The 24,985-nt window shown below is 25.9% G+C and overlaps 1 long non-coding RNA gene across 1 annotated transcript; it reads right to left on the bottom strand.

The window, feature by feature from the left end:
* Positions 1-15,529: 15,529 nt before the first annotated feature.
* LOC136083703 (uncharacterized) lies at positions 15,530-18,166 on the bottom strand. Its single transcript, XR_010640008.1, has 3 exons — positions 17,494-18,166; positions 16,898-17,298; positions 15,530-15,726 (listed from the first exon to the last, which is right to left on the bottom strand). It is a non-coding gene; the product is annotated as an uncharacterized LOC136083703 (long non-coding RNA).
* Between the last annotated feature and the right edge of the window lie 6,819 nt (positions 18,167-24,985).

Raw genomic sequence — 24,985 nt, 5'->3', positions numbered from 1 at the left:
ACCACGGACGGATGGATTTTAAGGTCTCTTATAAGAATTTTTAAGGTCTCTTATAAAAATTGCAACATTCACTATCATCAAATATAATTCAAATATATTATAAATTCTATCATTTCATACCTTGTTTATTTTATTATTTTATATTATTATTTTATTATTACTACTTTTAAAGTAGTAATAAATATTTTTATGATAAAGTTTTAATAACTTTTTTAGTACAAAAAAGTACTGTAACTGTATTGGAGATATGCGATACTGCTTTAGCGGAACGATATCTCTTCATACAACTTTTCATGTATTCCTGACTATTCCTTTTCATTCCAGACAAACTTTTTACTAAATTTCTTAAGAGAAAACTTTTTAATTTAAATTTTGCTTTCACAATTTCAGTTTAAGTATGCCCTTTCAAGCAAAGATTTTCGTTTTTCCGTTATATGTTGATATTTGATCAAAATCGGGTACGATATCGTATCCGATTTTGATCAAATATTAAATAATACGTATTTTTGATAAATAAGTGGTATTGAACTCGAAGTCGAAACTTAAAACTAAATGCGTATTTTTCCGGTATCAACGGCGGTTCTACGTGATCAATACTTCGAGTATTTACAATACTAAAAAAGTAAAATGTTGTTTATGAAGTGGAGCTTTACAAAAGGAAAATCTCTTTCAATACAATCATAAGAACTAATGAAGAATTTGTATTCAACGCCTATAGTGATGTAGTGTGTGCATTGCCAGTTCCTACAGAAGACTAGAGGTCTCGTTTTAAGCACATAATATATTTTCTGTGCAATTTGGATGAATACCTATAGCAATAATTTATAAATGAAAAATAAACTATCATTGTTGAAATTGCGTATTTATTTTTTGATGCCCATAATCTTCCCCTACCTGTCCAATATACGTGTATGAAGTCACCTCGCATGCGGGGTGACTTCGTACATTTTACTAGCATTTTTAAGTAGTTTTTAAACATTGAAAATTAAGAAATATAAAATGATATATGATACCATAATCATTGTAGTTTTACAAAAAAATATTTTATATTGAAAAAATGTAATAGTTATTAAATAACCCCAATTAGAGTAAAAACTGTCCAAAGTCTCCCCGGTCTCCCTGAAGTCTTTCCGGCCAATTTTAAAATTGGTCGATAAGCATTTCCCGCACTTTAATAAATTACATAAAATTTTTAATTGAAATACAAATTAAAGTTTGTTACAGTTATACACAAAATATAAGGAAAGAATTATAAAAGGTCAAAAGAATGATTTTTTAAACAAAAAAAGAAATCCTAAATCAAAAAACTACAAAAGATTGTAATTGTTAACAAAAAAACATTTGTCCAATGAGTGGAAGTTGTTTATCAAAAAACGTGGTATATAAATGTGTTGTTTCCTCTAAAAATGAACCTGATAAACAATATATTGCCATAACAAAGGGTGAATGAAAAAAATGTTTTGCCAATCATGAGCAACCTTTTAAAAATAAAAAGTGTTCAAAAGACACCTTTCAAAATATATATGGGAACTAAAAGATAAAAATATTGGTGATTATATACTTAATTGGTCTATACTTAAAACAGCACCTGCATATAATAATATTTCCAAAAAATGCATACTGTGCCTACAAAAAAAATTTGAAATAATTACACATGCAAATCAAAAATTTTTATTAAAGAATTCCTTTTATAATAGTGTCAGCAAATTCAACAAATGTGGGAAAATTTATAGAGGTTAAGACATTTGCGACTTTCTGTAATTTGATTTTTGGAATAAATTAAAGTTTTATTAACTTGGTCATTTATTTCTGATGAGTCTTTATTGATGAAACACAGTGTGAAATGAAAAAAAATTTTGTAAAGTGATTTTCAACGAATTTATAATTGCTCCGTTCTATTAAGAACCTTAAGCACTCTATTTCGTAGAATACATTTTAAAAATTGTTTAAATGTATTTATATATATATATATATGTAAATTATGTTAGTGTATTTTACAAATGAGTGCTCAATGTTCTTAAAGAACAGAGCAATAATAAATTAGTAAAAAACACTTTTCAAGGAGGCTAAAAATGACCTAATAGTTTTGAGTTGTGTGACTGAAATCTTTGCTGACCTGCAACTTTATAAAACATTGAGTAAAAAAAACTACAACATCACTATAAATAATTATCATAACTTCTTTTTATTAACTCAAATGACAGCTTTGTATCATCTTCTACAAATATGTTCTTTGAAAGCTTATCTCTGATATATGAAGGGCAGCAAAGATCGGTTGTAACAATGTTTTAAGAGAGTGATTTAAAGCAAAATGTTTTAAATAAAATTCATATATTTATCTGTAGAACGCATTTGCTGAACATCGATTTATGCATTTATTTGCCGTGTTAGAGAAACACTCTTTGAATGCTGCGTTGTTATGTGGCGTTTAAACTGTCGCTCCAATATTTTATCATACACTGCTGGAATTATATTTGGTTGAAGCGTTTCTATTCCCAATTTCAAAAAGAAAAGAACTGACATTATTAATAAAGATGTTGTTTTTGAAAAAAAATATCTGATTCTAGATCTAATATGAAATATTCACACCCTGTCCTATTCAAGATCAACCTCATCCGAAAGTACCAAAAAAGTCCTTTTATGGAAGCATTATATAGAACTTTTAAATACATATAAAGGTGATTTTAAAATATTTTAATTTTGTCCGAGCCAAATAGGCAGATTTTAAATTTTTTATGTTCAAAACGTGTAACTTCCAAGCATTTTATAAACTTAAAACTTTTATATCTTTAAGATGAAATAAAATGAGAACAGTTTACAAAAAATGACTAGGAGGGAAAATTACCCCGATAGTTTTTTTCTCTTGAACCCCTTCAGGAAAATTACTATTTTTGCTTAAAAAAATACGTCATTTTATAGTAGATCAAAGCTCTTTTATATAATTCAAATCTCATTAACAAAACTCTTGGTGTTGAGAAACGGTGACCTTGTAAATTTGCAACCCCCTCGATATGAGGGGGTTCCCTTTATTACATCGCTATTACTCTAAAACACAAAAACAAAAATTGGTTAAACTTAATGAATATTGGTTCAGGTTTAAACTTTGCAGAAAATTTTGCAAGTTTAGCCATTAACCATTGATCAATATGGACAACTTAGTGCTCATTTTAGATTCCACCTATAGGACTCCATCTTCCTCTTGGAATTGTTAATTGTCTTTACAAAAAATTTTTAGACTTGTGGCCTGGAGCCAAAGAATGGCCAACTGAGTTGCACATTTTCCTCCAGGCGTACATAGCGGACACTTCAAAAACAATTATGGTCATTTAAAAAACATTGACGTTCTCTTAAGAATGACTGAAAAATACTGTACTTACGAAGTCTTTGGTTTTATTGAAGCTCTAAGACATTTCAAAGAAGTAGTTTCTTTGAACAACGCTAAAGGAAAGCATTAGAACTGAAATAAGGAAACTCAAAATATCTTTCCTATTTTTAATAATCTCACCAAAGGTTCATGCTGTATTCTACCACGTTGAAAAATTTGTGTTAAAACATCAGTCGTAACTTGGAATCTTTAGTGAACAAGCAACTGAAACATTGCACTCAAAATTCAATGCTCATAAGAGAAAGATACAAGCACTGCTCTAATCAAACAGAATATGGAAATAAAAGACTTTTAACTGTGTAGTTGACTATAACAGCAAGCATTTGTAACATAGAAAATCAAAGTACTGTATGAAAGTATATAAAGGAATTAAAATCAAAAGTTGTTAACTTCAATCTGTTAAAAAGACTTTTTATTTCTTGTCTTTAGTATTCTACACATAACTGTTGCTATACTACATTATGGTATTACATTTTGGCAATAAACATAATTTATGCACTAAAGATGAAAAAATATTTTTTACTCAATTTTAATACAAAAATTTTGAAATGTTTTAATTTCAATGTAAAGAATCTTATTTTTTTAATATTAAATATAATAAATTTTTGCAACAACCTTTTCTTGGCATTTTTACAAAAATACCCCAAATTTTTTGCCTTCTTAAACCCCATCAACGAAAATAATGTTTTCAAAAAAAAATTACTCTTTCCTACAGTAAATAAATATTCCTTAAAATAATTTAAGTTTAATAAATTTTTGTTTTTGTGACTTAGAGTAATGACTCTGTAATAAACTGAACCTCCTCAAATTGAGGGGGAAGTAAACAAGATCACCGTTTTTAAACACTAAGAGTTTTATTGATGAGATTTAAATTACATAAAAGACCTTTGATGTAATATAAAACAGCGTACTTTTTTTACAAAAATAGTATTTTCCATGACAGGGGTCAAGAGGGAAAAATTATTGTGGTAGTTTTCCCCCATGTTCTGGGTGTGGTCATTTTTTGTTAACTGTTCTCATTTTATTTCATCTTAAAGATATAAAAGTTTTGAGTTTTATACCATGCTTAGAACTTGACCATTTCGAAAACAAAAATTTAAAATCTACCAGTTCGAATGCAAAAAAAATCTGGCTTGGACAAAATTAAAAGATTTTAAAAACATCACTAAATATGTGTTTATAAATTCTATATAATGCTTCCATAAATGGAATTTTTTAGCACTTTTCATTTCTTATATATTATATTTGATTTTTGTATTATAACTTTGTGTTTTGTATACTACAGTTTCTAAAAAATTTATTTTATATAAATATATATATTATGATGTATATCTTTTAATTTATATGAATATATACATTATAATATATAAAGATTGTTCTCAATACTAGCTCCAAACTTTTGTTGTTCATACTTTATCTCATTTTTATTTAATTGAAACTTAAAATCTTATTGAACAAAAGTGAAAATTATAATAATAAAAAATAATCATAACAATAACAATAATAATAACAATAACAGTAATAAAAATAACAACAATAATAATAATAATAATAAATAATCCATATGGAATTGTTATGTGGTAATCATAACATTAGCATTAGATTGTCTAAAGTCTATATGTTAGTCAACACACCTCAATGTATTGGTTTTTATTGAAAAATACATTTGGTTAGGGTGTAATTTTTAATAAACCCTAATGGAAGGTATTCAAAAAATAAAGGGTATTGTTATAAACTCATTTATAGATCACAAATGCTTACACTTTTAAACGTGATTAGGAAACCATTTGTTTTAAAAATATTTCACAAACTCTGACAGAGCTCATAACTATTACTTAAAAGATTCACATGAAATTAAGTTTCACATAAAAAATATTTAAAAAAATATTTTCACTCTAAAATTTGGTTATTTTTTTTTTTGTGGGAAACTGATATGATGATAAACATAAGCTAAGAGCTTATGTTTATCATCATATCAACTGTAGACAACATTGTTTTAAAGTTTACTCGGTGGGTGATTTCTAAGTGTCCTTTCTCTGCCCGTGTCCGAAGTCTTCTTTATCTCCTCTACAAATTCTATACACGTTTTTTTTTCTGTTTAGTTTTAATTTAATAATGTTTTTAAAGAAATAATGATCTTTTAGTTTTGTATAATGAAAAGTATTAAGAGATGTCGCTTTGCGAGTTGCAAAAAAAAAACTGACGCAATATGTTAACCATACAAACAATATTTCGCTAATATTTTTTGGGGTTATTAAATTAAAAGAAATAAGATAAAAATTGTTCAACAACTAAAAAGACATTTAAAAAAAAACAACAACTAAAAATTGAAATAGGCAAATAAAAAAACCTATATAACTTTTGTTTTATTTATTATATAAAAAAAAACGTGAATCATATTGGAATTTTTATTTTAAATTTTTAAACTAACTGTCAAAAGTTTGTTTGGACCTGTGTTTGGACCTCTTTTTAAAATGACGGGATCAATTAACATGAACTCAAACATGAAAGTAACCCAAAAATCTTTAAATAAAATTCTCTAAGAAATTCTTTTAATATTTTTTTGCTATGAATATAATACTTTTTAAGTTTCGTGCATTGAGATATATATGAGGATAGCAAATACAATAAAAAGACTTATTGAAGACTCGTCAAAATGATAAACCTTATATAGCCTATCGACGACGACGGCGACGATCTCATCGACGAGTATTAGTTATTAATAAGTATTATTAATAAGTATTATTATTAATAATAATAATAATAATAATAATAATAATAATAATAACAATGATAATAATAATAATAATAATAATAATAATAATAATAATAATAATAGTAATAATGCTTGAAACACAAATTATAAAAAAAAACCTAAAAATATAAATTAAATATATTAAAAAGCATCCTGTAACTCTTAAATGCCAATATATTTTATAATGAAATTAAAGTTTGTTTATTCAAAAAAAAAGGAGAGTTCTTTATTAAATTTATAAAATTGAATTATTAAGCATAAAAGAAAAAAAAAGTTTCTTTTATTGTCTAATGTTGCTGTTTAATCATAGTAGCTATATGATTATAAATAAACAAAATTCATTAGTTAATTGATTTTATTATATTAATAAAACTTAAAATATCATAGAAATAATAAAATTTTGTAACAATTAAAATAATAAATTACAAAAAGATAACTACAAAAAATAAAATAAAGTATAAACATAAAGACAAATACTCTAATATCTTTTTTTTAAAAAAAGAATCAACCCTTCCTTCATCGTAATCAAGCATAAAGTAAGCGTTATGCTTTAATTTGTAGAATATCAATAAAAAAATGCGTCAGATTTAGTTAAAAGTTTTAATGAAAAAAAACATTTCTCAAATCTTTTTTTTATCTTTTTTTGTTTTATATCTTTAATGTTGTTTATGAAACTTTTTTTGAAATTTTTTTTCTGAACAACCTTCACTCAACTTATGTTAAACATACAAACAAAATATTGGAGTGTTCAATGTTGAAATATAAAACAACAGCAAACAATTTTTTAAAACACACTTGAAGAAAACATTCCTAAATGATACTTTTTTATCTCTTCCTTTTTCATGGTTTGTATTTTTACCTTGTAAATATATTTTACAGAGGGTGGTTAATAAAACAATAATAATACAATGAAAAAAAATATATTTTTCAGTGACAATTTTAAACTTTACAAAATGACTTCAAAAATATGTTTTTAAAATAAGGTATATTTTTTTGAACTCGATATCAATTTAATTTTTAACCTTCCTTTTTTACAGACCGACTTACGTCTAGCATTGTTCATATTTGCAACTGTTTTGATTATTATTTCTTTACTACCACCTTTAAAATAATTTTATTTTGCACTGTTTTCATATATTTGATAATAATACTTTAAATAATTTAATTTAATTTGTTGAAAACACCCTTTATCATAGGCAAGCATATTCAACAGTATTAGAATAGTTTTGAGGACGAAAAGGCCTAACAATAAAAACTTGACTTGCTGGTTTGACAGCTAAAATTTTTTATATTATGAGAATTTAGAAAAAAAATATTTTTTATTCTTTAATGTAAACTAAAAAAAATAAAGCACTTAGAACCTTGTCAAACCAGCACGACAAACTGTTTTTATTCTAGGGTCTCCAAATTTTCATTTTTCGATTTTGAATATCCAGCATGCTTAAATTAAAAGTTTCTTGTTCTGTTTACAAAGATATTTTTGAACATTGACGTTCTATATTCTAAAGGGAAATTGAAGACATTTATTTTAAAAACACGATAAACGCCTATGAAAACTATTAATTTATTAATCAACGTTCTTACCATAGTGAACATTGCAGTTATATAATCTTTTAATTAAAAACATAGTTCAAACAGATGATAAATCACGTTTTAACTCAAATTATTCAAAAAGGATTTCATATTTATAATTAATTCGTATAGATAAATACAAACTGAAAAAAAAAACAACTTAAAAACAGTTATAAAACGTAATTTGAAAAAGACTACAGTTTTTTTAAAAACAAGTTTTATCATCATTTCATTAAAAGTCGTTATTTATCGGAAAAAAATGTTTACTTTTTAAATATTACTAATTTAAGAAGATAAATTATAAAACGTTAAAATTATTTCTTTTTTTTAACATTTTTAATTCCATCACTCACAATATTTATTTATGTTTCTTTCATTTCAAACGTATTGCTACAAACGTAATAATATCTTAAAAAATAATTATATTACCATCCATTAAGAAGCCATGCATCAAAAATATAAGCGATTGATTATATCTTTGATGAATTTTCAAATAAAATCTTTAAACTATTGGCATAACATAGTGAAGAGTAGTCAGGTTTTTTTTGTATTTCTATCAAAAAAAAAAAAAGGTTCTGAATAAATTCATTTTTTCAAAAGCGGTAGTTTTCTCTTTGATAATTTTGTGTATGTATTCCTTTTCAAATTTCAATAAGTTTTCTCTGTCCCTCTGTTTATTAAACTCGAAATAGATATCTCTACTGACGCTAGTTTAAAACTTGCTTCTATCTTTTTTTAATTTTTTATAGAACATATTTTTCGTAAACTTTCTGGGGCCGTATTCTCATCTCTCCGTTAAGCTTAACGGAGCTTTTGTCTGAATTTTCATTACAATATTTCTAAGTAAAAAAATGACGAAAATTTATATAAATTCGTTAAAATAAAACTTATACCAAAATAAAACATTTAAAAAATTATAATTTTAAACAAATTTTCTATTAATGTAATTTAAAAGAAATTTTTGACTAACGCTCCGTTAAGCTTAACGGAGAGATGAGAATACGGCCCCTGGTTATTAAATTTGTTATTTCTTATACTAGTTAATTACTTTATTAAGTATTCGTTATATTTCCCGCTTTGATTTTGAATAGCTTTGGTTAAATTTGCCAAATTGTATAACAAGAAACACCTATAAACTAAATTGCATTTCGAACTCTTATGAGTTTTCATTTTTGTTTGTTTTTGGTTTTCTGAGTTCAATAAATAAAATATAAATTTCAATAAATTTATAAATTTGGATAAATAATCTTATTAAATTATAAAATGTAAGTTTTTACTTAGATTTACATATGTCTAATCTTAAATATTGTATATATTTATATATTATTATTATATATATTAACTTATAATATAACTTATATATGTAAATTTAATTAATATTCAAACTTTTACATACTAGTTATACTTACATATATGAATTTAATACTTTATACATAATACACTTAACTTTTCATGCTTAACACTTAAATTTATATATGTTATACAAATTTAATATGACATGAGTTATGCAAATTATTAATGATTAAAAGTAAATGCGTATTTAGTATTTTAAAATAGAAAAATATAAAAAGTAATTTTTTAAATATATAAGTATGCAGGTTTATAAATAATTAAATAAAAAAGAAATAGTTAAATATAAAACATGTAATAAAGTAATGTACTTTTGGTTTTTGCATTTTTTTTAGACCTACCTAAAAATAGTACGAAACTATATTTGCAAGTCACAACGTGGAAAAGTGTCAGAAGAAACAATGTTATTAGAAGTGATACAAGTTACAAAATATAAAAGATCAATTAGAGCAGTTAGTAGAGAATTTAATATACCACGTAAGACTCTAGGAAGGTATTGCATATCCAAAAGGTTGACATCTTCATCTAATGCTTCGGTTCAAACTGAAGCAGAACTTGATTGCCAGAAGACTCTTTCAAATTCTAACAATGATAACACACTTGAGCTTGATGTAACTGCAACAGTGCATAAGCCTAACGCAGAACATGCCTAATAACGCAGCTATAAGGAGAGATTTACTATCACCTAAATTAGAAAAAGTTTAGCTATGCCAAAAGATTTCATGTATTTTTTTTTCTCTAACTGAATAATTTGAATATAATTTAGTAGTGTAATTTAATTAACTTAATTCTTTCAGAGACTGGGTCATATACCTAATATGATTTTAATGTTTATGTCTAATGGTAATATATATTTTATATTTCTTTGGGTATTTGAACCTGAGCAGGAAGTTTTGCTGAAAGAATACCTAATGAAAGCAAGTGATATTAACTTTGGTCTTTCTCCTAAAGAAGTTCGACGGTTTGCTTATACATATGCTGTTGCTTATAGCAGGAAAGTTCACTCATGGATATAACTTCAATCTGCTAGTAGTGATTGGTTCTCTGGATTCTTAAAAAGGCATCCAAAGCTTTCTACTCGCTCTCCTCAAGCAACAAGTTTAGCTCGGTGCACAAATTTTAATAAACATAATGTAAATTTATTTTTTTTAAACTAAAGCAATGTTTTGACTAGATTAAAATTAAGTACTTCAGACATTTGGAACATTAATGAGACTGGAATCACAACAGTGCAGCGGCCTGATCGTGTTGTTGCACGTAGAGGCTTTCGCCAGATAGGTCAAGTAACATCAGCAGAAAGAGGAGCATGAGTGACTATGGCTTTGGTGGTTAGTGCGATTGGCAATAGCGTACCTCCATATTTTGTCTTTCCCAGAGTTAATTTTAAATCTCACTTTAATTATGATGGACGAATAGGGTGTGATGGATCAGCACATTCTTCAAGATGGATGACAGAGACAAATTTTCTTAAATGTATCAAACATTTTTCTATTCGTGCATGTTGTTCCAATGATCGCCCTTGTCTGGTATTGATTGATAACCGTAGCTCTCATCTTGATGCAGCAACACTTGATTTTTGTAAAGAAAATGGTATCACACTTTTATCTTTTCCAGCACACTGTAGTCATAAATTACAACCATTAGATAGAAGTATTTATGGTCCTTTTAAAAAGTTTGTGAACTCAGCATGTGATGCATGGGTTACTCTAAACGAACAACCTATGACTATCTACGACATACCTGGTATAGTAAAAACAGCACTTCCTATAACTAAGCACTAATGCTATAACTCCAAGAAACATAATTAGTGGTTTCTAAGCAACAGGTATTTATCCATTTAACAGAGATATTTTTTTAGAAAGTAATTTTTTGCCATCATATTTAACAGATTCAAATTCAAAAAACTTATTTCAAACGAATCAAAATCTAAGAAAGAATAATTTCCAGAATTAGACAGTACATCAGGTGCTACTCCAAACTCTTTTCTTATACCATCTCCTGAAGAAGTGAGGCCTTTTGAAAAAGCTCAGCCTAGAAAAAACAATGTAAATAAGCTCAGAAATCAGAAACGAATTTCTGCTATATTAACTGATACATCAGTTAAAAAAGCCTTGCAACAGGAACAGAAAGCAGCCAAAGAAAAAAAAAGAAGGGCTCAAAAAATAAAAAACTATTTCTATCGAAAAAAGTCTGTCCAAGTAACTCTAAAACAGGCAAGATTTTTGCCAGTCAACCTGTAAAAGAAAAACGCAACAAGAATAACAAAGATGATAATGAGGAAAACAGCCTTCCAGGTGCTGTGTGGATACAGTGTTCAAGCTGTCAGTGTTGGGCCCATGTGAGTTGTGTAGAAATAGATGCAAAGGGTTAGATTATAAATGTTTATACTGTTGTTAACTAAAATTTTATTGTTGTATTTTGTTTTTACTTCATTTTGTTGAAGTTTATTGTTTTAAAGTTGTTTCAATTTCGTTTTATTAAGTTATAAAGTTGTTTTTGCTCAATGAGTGTTTTCCCACCTCAAAGTCTGCCGTAAGTTGTATGTGGGCTAACCTGCCCCAGTCCTTGGGCCAACCTACCCCGTTGTCGGGGTAGGTTGGCCCACCCAACATAACCTCACAAAAACAGTTTTAAATTTGAAAAGCTATTATGAACTTTTATTAATGTTTTTTCTGGATAGTCAAGGGACCAGTCAACCATTTTCTAAAGAAAAAAAAATTAAAAAACAAAAAGCTAAAAAGTTAAACATCAAGGAAAAAAAAGTGGGCCAGTGTGCCCCGGTCTCCTCTCATCTCGGTTCTACAGAGACACAAAAGAAAATACAGCTTTAAATTGTGCAAGTTTATATCTTTGGTTTAATATTCGAAACTCTAGAAGTTGATAGGCTCGTGCCAGCGTTTTTTCTGTTAAGTTTTTTTATTAAATTTCACATTAGCACAAGTCATAGGTTCATTTTAATCATGGGTAGATAGTTTTAGCCCTGCAGTCTCAGAAAAAGGAACTAACTTGTAGTTAAAGGAACTAACTTGTAGTTTTTCCATTGTTTATATTTCTAAATCACTTTAAAAATCTTATTTAACAATGCTAATAAATATTTTATTACATATTGTTTAATTTTTTTAATATTACTAGTGTATAGAAGTATGATGTATAAATTATAGTTTAATATGATTAATGTAGATGTAGTAAATAAAAAATATATTTATTTATTCATAAACTATATTCAAAATTATACATTCATAAATTGACCATTAGAGATAAGAAATGGGTACTAAACATGCATGACTAGCTGTTGGGGGCAAGATACAGTTAAACGTCCCTACATTGACAGACAGTTAAGGGTATGTGCGGCAAAATGTACTTATATCAACTAACGCTAAGTTTGTGCCAAGATTTAATTGTCAATATTACATTTTAAAAAAGAGTTTTACCTTATAAAAGCCATTTATTTTTGCTCTTAGTAGTTATTTCAACTTTAATAGAGACTATTTTTTGTTGTGCAATGTAACGTTATAAAAAACATTTATATAAAATAGCGAATATTGGCGTTTTTTTTTGTTTTTTTTTTACATCAACATCAAACTAGAATACTATACGTTGATATTAAAACGAATGTTTTTATATGGTTTTTGATGAGCATGAAATCCTCTATCATAATAATGAGCAGAAAAAAATTTGGAATAGTCTCCAGTTAGGGTTTACTGTAACCTGTTAGTTGGAACCATGTCAAACTAAATATTAGTTAACTAAACCTACAGATAGAATTTTCGCACAGTGGTAGTTCGCTTATTTTACGCTAGATCACAGTAAATTTTAGTTTATATTGTTTGCTATGATACAATTAGTCCAATAAGGTCATAATCTCAATTTTGGAAAAAATGTCAGTCAGAACTTTGTCAGAACAACGCGACGATTTGTTGCTCATTCTTTTAAGTCCCTTTTGTTAAAGAATTCAATTTGTTATAACTCAACATCCCTAATGTGATGAGGTCAAAACTGGTACTTTTAAAATAAAGTTTGAACATTGTTGAAAATAATGTATACGTTAGGCCTATTAAAAGCCGAAATTCAACCAATTGAACTTCTTGCTTCCGAATGGATAATTCTTGTTTTTATCTCAGAAATATATAACCAGTTAATCAGTCCTTGGGAATCAAACAATCTTTTCTTTAATGAATTATTTTAACTAGAATATTTAGCTAGAGCTAAACTGTATCATATTTTAGATGTAATATAAAAGGTAGAAAAATTACTGGAACTTTCAGTACATCAACGTTTTGAACTTTCAACGTATTAGCTAAAAAGGTAGAAAAATTACTGAAACTTTTAGTACATCAACGTCTTGAACTTTCAACGTATTAGCTAAAAAACTAATAAAAGCTGAACTTTTTGTGACTATTTTTTTGAGAATTATTTTTTTGAAATATAATATATTTTATGTTATTTATGAATTTTAAACCCAATTTTTAAAAATCAGTTTAAAACAAATAAATAATACAAAGTGTATATTTATTTATTGTATAATTAATTTGCAGGAATATTATACTAACATATTATATCAATTGATAAAAATTCTCCTCATTACTCCGAGGCACACTAATTGCATGTATTCAAGTGGAAACTATGTCACCATGCTAATTGAAAAAGTTTTTAAAGGAGAAACAACTACGTGATGTTCGAAATCTGTCATCTGATTAAAAGCTTGATCAGTCATTAGTGAAGCATTAGTGCTTGGAAATATAACTTTCCCCTTTTTGTGTGCGCTTATCACATATAATACCCGTTATGACCTTTGATTTGCTTCACATATGCTCTTGCAGAGGTGTCACAAATAAAACAGGACAGACTTATATTAGCAGAGTAAGTTTTACCATCTACATACAAACTTACAGGGGCTTTTTCTAATTCAAGCATTTCGGAATCTTTTTCTAATTCAAGATCTTTTGGAAGTGATGGGTGAAATATTCTCAGTATGGACAAAGGAGAAAAAATGGCAACCATAGAAATAAAAAAAGATGCTTCCCACATTCCCAATTCCAATGCTAAAGATTTTTCATTACTTATAATTTCATCTCAATCCTCAGCTTCACTTTCACTAGAATTATTCTCTGGTAATGATTCGGCAATAATCACAAGCTTCATTTTTATCCTACTGCATATACCTTTCCCCTTCATATCCATCATTAATTTCGTTATCATTTGATAAAGTTTGAACATGTTCAGATAAAATTTTATAACTTTCTTGAACTATTACATCTAAGCTATTGTTTAATTAAGATTCATTCTCATAATTTAACGCATTTTGATTTCTAGAGGATTGTGAATCAACACAATTAACTTTTTCCAACTGCGCAGTGCCTGTAAAATTGTCATTGAAAACCGGCACCTCAAAATGTAATAGTATTACTGCTGACAGAATCTTTGTCAAAATCAGTCATAATTATACTTACTGGCTTTATAATTTTTCTTCTCTTTGACCAGTATGAAAGCGCAGTATCCATTCTAATAATATAGATTGATCAAAATTTGCATGAAATTAAGACAACTGAATAGACGGTACTAGCAAATTAAATAATAAAGGCTAAAATATTTATATAAAAATAAAAGGGCTGAGTCACTGGAATGATTTAGATCTTTTACAGTTAATACAGATTAGTATTTAGACTTTATTATGAACTAATGAAGTAGATATATATAAAAAAAATTATATATATATGAGTTATATATATATATATATATATATATATATATATATATATATATATATATATGTATATAATTTTTTATATATATGTATATATATACAATAAATAGACTAGAGGTCTAAATAAATAGATCTAAGACTAAATCTAGATCTGATTCAATTAAATTTAGAACATTCAGCACATCTGTCAGTGTGTGAACATCAACAAATTAATATTTATAAATAAACTACCCAGTCGGCAAATTTAGTTGTAAATGCGCATTAGAAACTCGTTTAAATACGTATCGATGTGGTATGTATGTTAGCCATTTTATCGTGTCGAATACGCATTAGAAATACGCATTAGATGCGTATAAAGACAGGTATACAATACGACGCCTACTGAGTATCAAACTCGCATTTAAAACTCTTGTAAACACGTATAAAACACGATAACCAGAGAATACTCAATACGATATTTTCCTGGTATTACATGCGCATTTAAAACTTTCCAGAATACGCATTATTTACGAATATTTGTTAGCCATTTTATCGTGTCAAACGCGCATTAAAAATAGACATCAGATGCGTATAAAGACAGGTATACAATACGACGCCTACTGAGTATCAAACTCGCATTTAAACACGTATAAAACACGATAACCAGAGAATATTCAAAACAATTTTATTAACTAATATGAAATCATAACATAATGATAATGACTAGCAGTAAGCAACCCGTAATACGGGTTATGAGTTATTAAATCGTTAATAACAATAAAAACACATTAATAACTTGATATATTATCTAAAAAATTAAATACAAATTTATCTGTAAATATTTTAACTTTGACTCCCTATCAGCAACATCATTGCTTATAGTTAAAGACGAAGACCGCAATTAACATCAGTTGAGTTCTTTTTAAAATCTGTCACAACACAGGTACCAGAAACGGAAAGTCAAGTAAAGCCTGCAAATACCTAAAAAATAAAATTAAAAAAAAAAATTTAATTACAAAAGTACTATTTGCATTTTATTGTTAGTAGAATTAGGATAATAATAACAGAAAATATATATTCCGTGACTACAGAATAATTAAAAAAGATTATAAAAAGGCTAGGCAACACAATGTAGTAACACTGGCAAATAACACCACAACTTAATAAAATATTTTATTAACTTAAATACTTGGACTGAAAAGATTTTATTAATTACAATATTTGAACAATCGTGAGACAATTATAGTTAAACAATTTAAACAATTATACCATAAAATAGCAAGCAAATCGTAAAATATTTCTTAGAAATTATCTATTTTTTTCATTTGACTACTATTTTCAAATTGCCTATAAGCATTTACATTAATAACTTCGTTGAGCCTAATACTATCTATTTCAATTTAACTATTATCATTAAACATATTACCAGTAATCTTACTATTGCTGCAACTGAATAAATGAACGTAAAAGAATCTTACAAATTGTGATCTTTTCTAATTAAAGACTTTACTTAAACTTAAGATTTATTGAAATCCATATCTTTTTATATGTTTACATACATTAGTCGTTTATCAAAAATATTAAACAACATTTATTTGCATCAATTATTTTTAATTAAAAAAGAATCTAGACTACAATGCACAAAATTATTTTTACCTTAATGCACAAAAATAATAAATGCACAATCTTGTATAAAAAAATGAAGCAATGTCAATCAGTATATTTTACTCTAAATTAATTATTTAAATATATATATATATATATATATATATATATATATATATATATATATATATATATATATAGGGGAACATGGGGTAAAATGACAAATGGGGCAAGATGACGACCTACAGTTATCTCTTAAGCAAAACTAAATATAACAGTTGACTTTAGCTGAAAGGGAAGAAGATTAATTTTACTAGATTTATCAATGGTTTCTTTTTAAATATTATTTTTGTGACGAAAGCTAAGTATTAAAAAAGTTTTTCCGACATTGAGAAAAAATTTTTTTATCCTTGTTTGACTTGATTTATTACATCGCTACATTACCAGCTAAAGGTAAGTTTTAATTTTTGGGACAGACTAAGATACAGGCGTTTTTCGAAACAGTTGTCATCTTGCCCCATGTTCCCCTATATATCTATTCACATACCTTTAAAAAGTGGTATTACACTTTACACAATGAAATATGGAAAAACATCATCATTTTTTCAACTACTTTCAAAAGGAATTTATTTATTTTTTCTAGTCTGTTATTTTTTCTAAGAAAGAATATTTATATAGATACAGAGAAATATAAAATATACTGAAAGATTGGCAGATTTATGTTTATAAACTTTTGTGTCAACAAATTACAGTCAGTTTTCCATGTTAAATACATAAAATATATATCTAATATAACATAAACCAAATCTCAAATAAATCCAATATAAAATAAAACAAAATAGTAAACTTACTCAAATCAGGATCAGTTATACCGTGTGAAGTAACTAAACAACACTTCAGTTCTTTTCAATTGCTCTAAAAAATAACTTTCAGCTCTTTCCAATTGCACTAAAAAGAAAAAAAAAACTTACTTAGATAAGTTGCCAAGTTCTTAAGAAAACAAATAAGTAAAAAAACAAAGAACAAACAAACATTTATTTGTTAAAACTACTATATTTAAACAAATTAAATTTAAAAAAGTGTAACGCCAATTCTCCTTAAAGGCTAAAAAAAAAAATTTTCAGCTCAAATTTGCTTGCATACCTTGCTTGTAAAACCATGTGAATAAGAAACACATTTAGAAAAGCCTAGAAACTACTTAAAGATGACATATGCAAAATTGAAGTTTGAACGTTGACTGGACTAATTATTAGCAGATGTTTTTAAAAAATTCATAAAGATTTACATATATTTGTTCTCTTATATCGCATAAATCCATCATATGATAAATCTGAAATGAAAAAATGTAATGGATAAGTAAATATAAAGAAAAACATCATATATGAATCGCAAATCAAAATATCAGATAGAGATAAGATGTCATGATAAGAGAGTAGTAGTTGTTAAATATTGTTATTTCATGTTAGCTTTTAGAAAACAATTCATGTTGGTACGTCATGGTTCTAAAAATTCAAATTAAGATATAAACAAAATATATATATGGCAAAATGATTTTTCTTGAGTGGCTTTTAGTGAATGATTAAAAGCAGTGACTTTCAATAATAAAACCACTTATAATTTTTAACAATAGACACCAACATAAAGGTAAGCCAAATGTAACAACATTAGTAACATAAATAACAACTTTATGCAAAATCTTGCTCAACACGTTTGCCAAGTCACACACTTTGAAAACATGATCCATAAATATTATAAGAAGTGTTTATATATGTTATATAAACTTAAATAAATATATTGTGTTTTATAGTTAGTATATATGTTTATATTATGTTGTTTCCATGTCATGGAAACAACATAATATAAACATATATACTAACTATAAAACACAATATATTTATTTAAATTTATATAACATATATAAACACTTCTTATAATATTTATATACACAATAGATACATTTTACACTATTTTAAAAATACATTTAGAAAACAATTATATAACACATATTACCACATACATATATTTATCAAAAACATTTTAATTTTGAACATAATATAAACATATATGCAAACTATAAACATATATAAATTGAATTGAGTGAACAAAAAATTTAAAAATAACATGAAAAAATCTAAAAATTCATATTAAGAGATTAAAAGATTCATATTAATTTATATATAAAGACATATATCTCGTAATAAAATATCAAATTATAATCATATTTAATTTAAATCAAATACTTATTGAATAAAGAACAAAAAAACAGATAAAAGAACTGCAATCCTAATAACAAAATATAACGTTTAGCAACAATTAAAATGTCAGTGTTGGCTCAAAATTTTAACTTATTTTTCTAACTTTTCTAAAACAGAACAAAAAAAGGTAATAGCATAACAGAAATAATAATAATAAAATAATAATCAACAGAATAAAATAAGCAAGGTATGAAATGATAGGATTTAACGTATATTTGAATTATATTAATTTTGGACTTCATTAAACTAAATTAACAAATTTAAAAGTAGTAATAAATATTTTTATGATAAAGTTTTAGTAACTCTTTTAGTGCAATAAAGTACTGTAACTGTACTGGAGATAATTTAATAAATTTCTCAAGAGAAACCTTTTTAATTTAAATTTTGTTTTCGCAATTTCAGTTTAAGCATGCGCTTTAAAAGATTTTCGTTTTTCCATTTTTTGTTAATATTTGATCAAAATCAGTGTCGATATCATATCCGATTTCGATCAAATATTATAAATACGTATTTTTGATAAATAAGTGGTATTGAACTCGAATTCGAAACTTAAAACTAAATGCGTATTTTTCTGGTATCAATGGCGGTATGTTATACGTGATCAATACTCCACGTATTTACAATACTAGATATGCCGACTGGGTATATACTGAATCATATATATATATAATGAAAGTTTTCTTTTTTTTTTAATATTATATTTAAAAAAAAGAAACTTTAGCAAATTATAATTAGGGAGTTTTTTTTTAAATAGTAAGGAAGATTAAAAATCTTAATACAGATTATTGAAATAATGTTAAAAATTCACGTCCTCTGACTTTAGAAAAAAAGAATCCGGAAATGTGAGCAGTGAGAAACATAGGATAGGATTTTTAAAAGAAAAAAAATAGACAAAGATTCTAAAGCACAACTTTATTACTATTTTTAGATTTTAATTCAATTTTTATAAAAACATAACGTGAATAAAAGGTATTATTGAAGATATGATAATAATTAAATATTTAATTGTCATACGAAGGTAATAAAATTTTTGTTATCGTTTTGGCTGAAATTTAGGTCGTGTCGCGCAAGCGTTACAGCAGTCATTCATTGCAAATTCATTGGATGAAATACTCCGTTAATGCAGAGATAGGTCCAATCACCTTTCAGGATAGTCACCCAATATGCGCGCTTCTATATCGGCTGTGCAAACTAGCCAGCAAACGCCACGGTTTTTTAACAACTTTCTTTAGGGAAACCTTGGACAAAGTGAGACTTACTAGGAGAATTTTCATAATTTGAGAAGAATCACGATTTACATCAAGAAATTTTGCAGGCCACTAGCACATTAAGTGTCTAATGCTCTCTTAAAGATTTGCTGAGATGGGTGGATGCGTTAGTTCATAATTCAAAATGGCAACAATTACCCTCTCTCACTTTCCCCAAAATCTGTGGCAAAGTAACACAGGCTTCATTTGAAGAAAAAGCTAAATAAAAATATAGTTTTCAATAAAATTAAAGCAGACCTTTAACAAACTAGATCTGATTAAATGTAAGAATGCAAATAAAAATTACAGAGTTATTATTTTGTTATGTTTTCTGTATTAATTTTTTTTTAAACTAATTACACAATAAATAATTTCTGTAATGCAACTCAAAATATATGAATGTAATATTAAATTTGCATGCATAAAAAACAAATATTACTTAAAAAAAAGAACACAATAGGAGGTAAAACACAATATTAATTGAAAAAATATATATTGAATACAAATTTTCATGCTTGTCAAATATTTGAATAAAATACAAAATCTACTGGCATAAAAAAGCAATTTTTCTTTTAAATCAAAAACCATGACAGGAATTAAAATAATAACAATGATAAAAAAAAAAATTCATATGCAAAGTTTTATGTAAGTCAAAACATTTGAATAAAATCTATTATTAGTTATGTTAACTACTTTCAAGTGAAGCCTTTTTAATACACCGATATAGTGAATTATTTGGCACTCTAAACTTTTAAAAGCTTTTTTTTAAGACATCTGCTTCAACTTTACTGCTGTAATAGCATTTTTCATTTCATCTTCGTTCCAGTTAGCTTGATTAGTTTTTCTCTTGTTGTTTCTCATAATTTGACATAAAAAAAAGCTTGGCAGCTGAAATACAACAAATAAATTATTACAAATTCATTATTACGTTTGTTCTGTGGTAAAAAATGGCAGTGTTTTTGGATTCTTTACACAAAAGAAAAAAACACTAATTTTGATTTATTTAATCGAATTTGCGCAACAGGTAAACTTTAAACCTACTTTTACACGTCATATTTTGGGAGAAAAATTGATGGAAACTACTTTAAAATATCAACACTTAAATCTCTAAATATTTGTTTACTTTTTATAGCTAGACCATTTTTATCACAAAAAACTTGAAAATTCTTTACTTTTCGTTTAATCAATGTTATCTTAAAAATCTTGTTCCTATTAAAGATAATTAAATAAAATTGTTTTAGTTCAAATTATAAATCAAAATTTGAACTAAACAACCTACAACGTAAAAAAAGACGGATTTTTATATACGTAAAATCTAAAAAAAAATAAAAAAACATACACACAAATCATAGTATTATTAGAAAAAACAAAAAATTATATCGCAATAAAATTTAAAATATTTGTTAAGAATCATAATGTTTATGTAAACTTTGTGTATTACCCCGAGGTTCTTGATGATAAGACTTACTCAGTCTTCTACAATTTCCCTATAACAACATAATTTATCTTTTCAAGTTTTTCAAATATTCAACAAATGCTTCCTAAATTAAAATTTTTTTTTTCTTCTTTCTTAACTGAGTGCTATTTATTCCTGCTGTTGTTGTTACATATACTTTTATAGTATTTGCTTAAATATACTCTTTTGTAACGGAAATATATTTTACTTATATGTGTAAAAAGTTGTAACTAATATGAAGTTGTCAAAAAAAAAAATTTATATATATATATATATATATATATATATATATATATATATATCGTACACCCAGATCAAGGGTGCCGCAACTCAAAAATTATGGATATTGTTATGAATGTCATTTGCTAGTATGTTATGTATTGTACATGGTGACAAAATACCACAAGTCTAAAACAAATGTTTACAAAATGACAGATACAAATGGCACTCTTAGTTGGAAAAAATTTTAAAAACTTAAAAACTTCAACCCTGATTTTCTCAGTTTGACACTTTTTGACTTGTGCACCCTTGATCTGGGTGTACGATATATATATATATATATATATATATATATATATATATATATATATATATATATATATATATATATATATATATATATATATATATTTTGGTTTTATAGTAGTCTCGATTAGTTACAAGGCTTTTCTAAATTTGAAAAACCGCGTTCTCAAAACACGGTTATTGGAAAAAGATCTCTCATTAAGATCATATTATAATTTAAGTAATTATAGAAAATAGATTAGTAATTTATTAAATATAAAGTTTTTTATTAGTTATAAGTTATTTATTAAATATAAAGTAAAAAGGATTACTCCTTTTAATTTTTTAAATTGTTTACATTTGTTTATTTCAGCTATATTTTTTTTTAACAGTTTTGTTTTTATTGAGCTTAAATTTGATTTTTTAGAAGGGAAATAGGAGTATGGATAAGGCATAGTTATTTTTTATGCCCTTTTTTTTCAACAAAAAAGTTATACTTATGCTATTTCTATAAAATTGGTTATTACTACTTTGAAATTTCTGTGATGCTATTAACTATTTTTGTTCTTTTTTAGAAAATTTAGAAAAATAAATTAAAATTTTGATAACTCTGACATTTTTATGTATGAGAAGGTTAAATTTTGTTGTGAGGATTACATTTCTTATGAAAAAATGTATAAAGGTAAAGAGCATTGTTTTATATATATTTATATTACTTATACATTTACTTTTAATTTTTTATAATTTTTATAATAGTTTAAAATGTTTTTTTAATGTTTGTGTATGTGGTAATATGTGTTATATAATTATTTTATAAATATGTTTGAATATGTTTACATAAGGTTAAATATATGTATTGTGTTTATAGTTGGTACATATGTTTATGTTATATTGTTTCCATGGTTTCAAAGTACTGTGACTTGACAAACGTGTAGAGCAAGGTTTGTCAAACCTTGCCAGCCAAGCGATTTACTTAAAGCAAAGGTGTGACTTGGCAGCGTTTAGTGTCAAACTGTATTACTGGTTTAGGCCAAGGGGTTTTTTAACCTTTATTATTGATTATTATGGAAATACATAATAATATCTTTTAGTAACATTTTGCGTAATATTGTTACTTATGTTACTTATATATGTTACATTTGGCTTACTTTTATGTTGGTGTCTATTGTAAAAATGATTATTTTGTAGTTTCATTATTGGAACTCGCTCCTTTTAATTTTTTTTATTTACTAAAAGCTAAAACAAATCATTTTGCCATATTTACATTTTTTTTATATCTCAATGTGGTTTTTTGTCTTTAGCTCTGTTCATTACATGATTTTACAAAAAATATTTTGGAACCATGATGTACCAACACAAATTATTTTCTAAAAGTTAACATAAATAATGATATTTAACAACTGCTCCTCTGTAGCCACAACAGGTTATCTTTACCTATCAGATACATTGATTTCCAATTTTCATTTGGATGTTTTTCTTTGTATTTACTTATTCGTTACATTTTTTATACCAGATTTATCATATTATGTATTTACGTAATATAGAAAAACAAATTATTGTTAATTTTTATGTGTTTTTTAAAAACATATAAAAATTAGTTCAAAGTTCAACGTTGCATATGTTATTTTAAAGTGGTTTCTAGGCTTTTCTAAATGTGTTTCTTATTATTCACATGGTTTTACAAGCAAGGTCTGCAAGCAAATTTAAGCTGATAAATTTTTCTTAGCTTTTAAAGAGAATTCATGTTGTTCTTTATCTAATTTGTTTAAATATAGTAGTTTAGATAAGCTAAGCAAGTTATGTTTTATATTTTAGTGCAATTGGAAAGAGCTGAAGTGCTTTTCAATTTGCTTTATTGTTATTTTTTTTCATTAGAAGGGTTAATAATAAGAAAAATTTTAAAACAGTAGAACTGGTACTGATTTGAGTAAGTTTACTAATTTTTTTTATTTTATATTGGGTTTAATTTTTATTAGATGTATATTTTATGTATTTAACATAGAAAACTGAGTGTAATTTGTTGACACGTAAGTTTATATACATATATTTGCCTATATTTCAGTATATTTAATATTTCTCTGTATATGAATATTTTCTCTTAGAAAATATTCATAAAAGATACAGATTTCAATTTATCTCAAGTTAAAATATAGTATTTGATTAAAAAGAATCACAATTCGTAAGATTTTTTTACATTTATTCATTATTCAGTTGTACCAATAATAATATTACTGGTAATATGTTGAATGATAACAGTAAAATTGAGTTGGAGAATATTAGGCTCGAAGAAGTTATTAGTGTAAGTGCTAATAGACGACTTGAAACTAAATGCTGTCGAAATGAAAAAGATAGAGCTAGGCAAGATTAAATTAATTGTCGTTGAAATGTAAGGAATGCTGCTGGGCGAGCAGAAATCTCACTTGTCAAGTAGTGTTAATATCTGTTAATATCTGTTAATATTTGGTTTTACTTTAGCCAATTTAGAACAATGCTAAGCATGGATTTTACTATTTATAGTAACACTTAATAACTGTTTTAAATTTAAATGATTTCAAAGTTTTTTTGTAAATCAGAGGTTATCCTTTTCCGGATATTTTTGGAATTCCGAATATTTTTTTCAATCTTTAGTTTTTCCGGATATCCAAAGCATTTTCTATACATACAAGTTTAGATATAACTTTTGTGATATATTTGTTTTTTAAGCTTTTTCACTCATCCCTCATAGAAAAATAAAGAAAATTTCGAAGAAAAAAAAATTAAAAACTCAGCTAAAAGCAAAATTAAGAGGAAAATAAGGGAAAATATTTTCCGAATTTTTTCCGGATATTTTACCAAAACAATTTCCGGATTTTTAAAGTACGAACTGGATAATCTATGATAAATTTAAATATAACTATGTTTTTTTTTTTAGTTGTCTTTATCATTATTTGATTAGTTTGCTTACTGTTGAAACATACTTATAGTTTTATGAAATTTGCTCTATTATTCATTAATCAACAGTTAGAGAGAAGCTGGAACTTTACAAAATAAATATAAAAATGATTATGTCTACTGCTATCGTAATAAAATCATTTGCTATTATTTATTGCGTTTCTTTTTTCTTTTTTTAATATTCTGCTTTGGAAACTTTTTCTTTTTCTTCCTCTCTCTCTTTTAGATGAGAGTTTTACAAG

Source organism: Hydra vulgaris, chromosome 08 (genome assembly GCF_038396675.1).
Source record: "Hydra vulgaris chromosome 08, alternate assembly HydraT2T_AEP".
In the NCBI taxonomy this organism is placed as follows: Eukaryota; Metazoa; Cnidaria; class Hydrozoa; order Anthoathecata; family Hydridae; genus Hydra; species Hydra vulgaris.
The sequence above is the reverse complement of the archived record's forward strand: the minus strand, read 5'-3'. Positions and strand labels throughout refer to the sequence as shown.